The following is a 5699-nucleotide window of genomic DNA, read 5'->3' on the forward strand; positions in this document are numbered from 1 at the left end:
ACATTCTCAACATCAATATCTATTCGAACCATCACCAAATTTTCATTCAGGTTCACATAAACAACACAATGATCTCACTGATCCAATGCCACAGTTTACCACAAGGAAATGACCTTTCCTTTATATCAAGTCCTAAAACAAGTATTGAGTTAGCCTTGAGGCTTTATTAATTTAAAATGAATAATATAAGACATAATTAAGATATTATAATACACAATTCATTACAAATAAAAATTATCATAATGATTTTATCAATAGTTGACTCATAAAAAACAACATGTTGAACAGACTTCATAAGACATCTCAAACTACATGTTTTATTTTTCTATTTGGAACATAGAATCTTGAACATGTCTCTAACCATCATCTAAGCTTACTTAACCAAATTCCATGTCTACTAAAAGACATGACTAATTTACCAATACCCAGTTTCCAAAAACTCTCTCTAAAGGCTACCTCTAGAAAACATCGCATAACTCTATCATATCTTCGCACCTATTTATGTGCTCATAACTAAAGAAACTATACATATCATTAAATATGTCCTTATGTGCACAAAACCAACTTGTAATCCTTTTTGGATGCACAAAGCAAGGGAAAAATGACTAAGAGAGGAAGTAATTTTGAAAATTGTGAGAAGTCAAAAGGAATGTCAAAGGGGAGGAGGTCTAAATCGAGAGGACTAAACAATTGCTAGTACTATGGGAAACCAGGTCATAAAAAGAAAGATTGTTGGAATTGAAAGCAAAATGAAGGAGATAAATCATATGGAGACAAGGAGGCAAATTTGGTAAGTAACAAATCTAAAGACGATGCTTTGCTTTTGTCTTTAGAAAGTGTTGATGATTCATGGGTTTTAAATTCTGGTGCTTCATTTTAATATTCATTTGCAACTCTAGTAATCTTCACAAAATAACGTGCATGTTGACATCAATGAAAAATTTGTCATGAATGCAATACATAACCACTCAATAATGTCTCTAGAAATGCTAACATACTCCCCCACATGTACCATCAGAGTTCATTCTAACAAGTACCTCACATTATTTCATTACATATTGTGAATAAAAATTAATCAAAAAGTATAATTCTACACCTAGGACTCCCCAACAGAATGGTATTGCATAAGAAAGGAACAAATCAGTTGTTGAGTGTACGAAGACTTTGATGATTCAAATAGGTGTGGAACAGTTTTTTTTGAGAAATAATGAGAGAAAAAAGATTTTGAGGCAGCCATATCTCCATCATCATTGACTTTCTATTCTCACCCAAGCTATAATACTCTTTTTCCATGGGCTTACTTCAAGTTTTCTCCCCTTTCTAAATACTTCAACTTGTGAAACCTCATGCAAAAAATTCTCCATTATAATGTTGATACATGATCATCTTTAATGCTAATATTCATTCTAAAAAATTTCAAAATACTACTCTGGTAGTAGTCCTAGAAATTGTACAATGCTTCATCATGCATCTTGAGAACTTCCAAAATGGTAGGATTTGGTATTTTTCCCTTCTTCATACTTCCTAGATTGAGCATGATATTCAATAGAGTTATCAATCTTACTATGTGGTATAAAATGTGAATCAAGGATCTAAAACCTAAGTTCATCACATAACTAACTTACATGTTCAAGTGTGTGATATAAAAGAGGGGAGGATAAGGGAGAGAAACATTTTAGTCTCAATTCTAAAAGACTAGGTCTAGAGAGATCAGTCCCAACCGAGCAAGAAAGAAGCACTAATGCAAACTAGATATAGATGAATAAGGTAAAGATGTCCAAATCTTTAAAGACCCTTAATGTATGTGTATATATGTGTTGAAATAAAAAAGGAGAGAGAAGGAGCTCACCTTATGAAGTTTGTTCTATGCTCATTGTTCTAATCAAAATGGGAGGAAATCTATAGATCTAGGCCCAAAACTATGTGACATATGAAACCCAAAAATCTTTCAATGATCTATTAGGGGAAAACTAGTGTATCAAGGGTGTAGAGTGACCCTGATTAACTATGTCCAACACTAATACTAATTTTGCAATTTCAAAGAATGTCAAAAAAGGTACTTCGATTAATAACCTATCCATCGATTTGGTATCCACAACCTACAATAAAAAAAATGTTTTTTTAATGATGGGGGGTTTTCCTTAATCAAACCCTAGTTTAGGAATTAACCTTGAAATGAAATAATTGAAATAGCATGTATATAAAGTAAATGTATGAATTCACCTTATAAAGTCAGATCTCTTGAATCAAATGCAATGTGCTTTATTTTACTAAGAGATTTGGACCAAGAAGATGAAAATGTGTAGAAGATACACCAAAGGATCTTGAATAGATTTAATAATATCTTGAAGATAAACTCCTTAAATTACTTGAGTGCTTGAATCCTTGATTTCCAATGGAGGAACGCTTGAACGCACACTTGAAGCCTTGAAATTTGAATGCTTCAGAGCTAGAGTGTGGATTCTTGAATACTTGTGAATGAGATTTCTTGTTATGATTATGGATGAGAAATGGATAAAATGAAGGGGTTTATATAGAGATCAAAATTGACTAACTCCTACAGGTTGATTGTCCTAGAAGTTAACACTCAATTATCCAAAACATGGGTCCCATAGAAAAAGAGGCCAAAATAGGGCCTCATTAGGGGCATAGTATGCCCCTAATTGGCCCATTAGGAGTGCATTGTTCCCTGGATTATCAGGTGCACAAACCCCAAAGACAATCTGGGGACCCCAAAATAGGTCTCAAAACTTGGAAATCATGTTCAAATTTTGAGGAAACCCTATTTTAGTGCCAAGAGTAGATTCCAAGTGGAAAGATGGATGGAAAAGAATGACCTAGGGGAAATATATTGTACCTCAAGATTATCACCATGAAAATAGGACCTTTAAAGAGGATCTATTAAGTTTGACCCTAATTTCACCTAGGAGAGAAGACTAAAAAGGGAAGAAGAAATGAAAGAGAGAGGGATATTGATCATCTTACATTAAATAGGTGTTAAACCTTCATTAAATTGGAGTGATTCCAATTTAAGATGGTACATTTAGACCCCATTTTAGCAAGAGGATGGACTCAATCCAAACTCTCATTAAAGTAGAGTAAAAGGCATAAGATACTCTTATTAAGATCTAGGAGAGAAAGAAGGAAGCCCCTCGGGGATTGATACTTTGCTAACTACCAAATTATAATGAGAGAGAGATCATTGAATAAGAAGAAAAGGGTGATTATCTCACCTAGTAGAGTGACCACACTATTGTGAATCACTGAAAGAGTTGCTGCAAAAGATGGCATTGAAATTGTCTAATAGGGTGATAACCCACTAGTCAACCCATCAAAAGACCCACCCATGGATCATCGTTCTTTGTATCACCATGGTAAGGTTTAGCAAGGATGTCTTACACATATATGGGACTTTAGGAAATTATTATGTGTAGCCCATACATGAGATTTAGCATATGTGTATGTAAAGGAAAGAGAGACCCAATGTCAAGGATGCTTGCTTCCTAGATTGAATGTGTGCATAGAAAATATTTTCTTCAGGATTTTGCATACTCCATAAAGGAATTTTCAAAATATATGAATTTAAAGAGATAGATGAAGTAGTAATGCATAGATTTGATGCTAACTTAGGAAGCATAGTAAGCAAACGAGGCTAAAGTGCCCTAAGCTAGACTCAGAATCCATATTCACTACCTCATGCTTGGAATGAAAGAATGAGGAGAGTGTATGTGCCCATGTTAAAGATATTTCTAACACTTTAATAGGAGAAATGGCTTTAATGGAGTATACATACCAGATTTGAAAGACATTTCCACTATAAGATGCCCCTGGAAGAAGACAAAACAAGGGAAATGAAACATAAGATGCAAGAGCATAGTGGGATCTACTAACTCTGGCATTAATATGATCATATGATAATATGTAAATATTATATCAAGTATAAAATGTCATCATCTCCCAAAGGAAGTAGAACTTATAGTGCAATGGAAGAAATACATGTAAGAATTACGAAGAACAGTCTTTTTGGACATCATTGTGGAGACCAAAAAGAATTGATGCTACCATGTTGCAAATCCAAGTAGACAACATAAAGATACAAGTACAAACAATAGTACATGTACAATATTATATAGAAAAATAGATAGAAGAAGTAAGATAAGAATAGAAGAATGTCACAATGCAATGATTTCTTTATCACCTTGTGCCAACAAAGCAAAAAGGTTCGTTTAAAGAAATATGAACATACATTTAGCAAACAAAATATAGGGGAAGCACATAATAACAAGTATGTAACGCCTTGCCAAGGGATCCAAAATAATTAACCTAAAGTTTTACTAAGTTTTCCAAACATTTTTTTTTTAAACAAGAAAGATAAAACATACACATCAAACACATAGTAGCGAAAGCAATAACATACAATCAATTAAAAGCATATATAATAGGTTACATTTCTTAAGGATCCCGTGATGTTGAATCACATATAAATTTAATCTAATACTAAGTCTAACAACTACCACATCCACATGAAAGAATAATTAGAAAGTCCAATGTCCATTTTAATAATATACATTTGTTATGAATGCCCCTTGGCAAATTAAATTCAAAATGTTCAATCATCCACTGTACATGTCACAGGGTATGAAAGGCTTAAAAGAATATACATATGTAAAAATTGAAATACATCATCCTCCTCAGATCTATGATACAAGTAATAAAATAAATGAAACCATCCACCATACATGATACATCCATCCATCATAAAATACAACTATCCATCATAAAACACAACTAACTAAGTACGTGGTTCCTCCCAACCATCAACAGCATCATAAGACCATCGTGAGCCCTAGCCATCCCCCATGCATAACATCCCAAGCCACCTATCAGATTGTTGGTACTATTGTATTATGGACGTCACTACTAAAACATGCTACTACATAAGCATAAGGAAATCTAACATGCTAGAATAAGCATAAGATGATCCTACAAAGTAGATAACATCACCTATCACATGCTAATCATCAATATAATGAAATGCATTAATAAATAGCATCATCTAAACATGATAAATAAGCATCCCAAGAAGCTCCAACCATGATGACTATGGATGAATCTCAATGGTAAGAGTAAAAAGCACTACTGCCCAACCGTGTGGAACCTAAATGGCCCACTCCCACCGCATTGAGGAGATAGTCTCAAGTTCCAAATAGGATATCAAACCACATATCAAAAATACTCTCAATGTCCAGAAGATCCTAAAAGCAATCTAACTCAAAGGTTCAAAGATAGATTGACATCTAATTCTCAGAGGCACATAAGACACGTAGGAAACCTACTATGTAAGCAAGAAAATGTCATCGCACGAATCACGTTGGAGTTACCTAAGTAATCCCTTAGGACCCCTGGGTCCCTAGTGATTCCTATGCAGCCACTAGTATCCTCTTGTACTAACAACCCATACTACAGAATGCAAGGTCGCAACCAAGCGTTCTTTCTACTCCCATCCTAGTCTATACAAGCACTCGAGGCATGGGCCAGAACATACAAGACTTTTATTAGGTTCATTTTACTCTCATTTAGTGTAATGTTTTCACTTATTAAACAACTTACAATGAGTTACCCTGGTAGCCACTTAGGGCCCCGAACCCCATTGCAAGCCACTTCCCGACACTACAAGTAGATAACCTACCCTAGGCTCA

This window comes from Cupressus sempervirens, chromosome 11 (genome assembly GCF_028749045.1).
Source record: "Cupressus sempervirens isolate cs-2001-9-10 chromosome 11, ASM2874904v1, whole genome shotgun sequence".
Classification (NCBI taxonomy): Eukaryota; Viridiplantae; Streptophyta; class Pinopsida; order Cupressales; family Cupressaceae; genus Cupressus; species Cupressus sempervirens.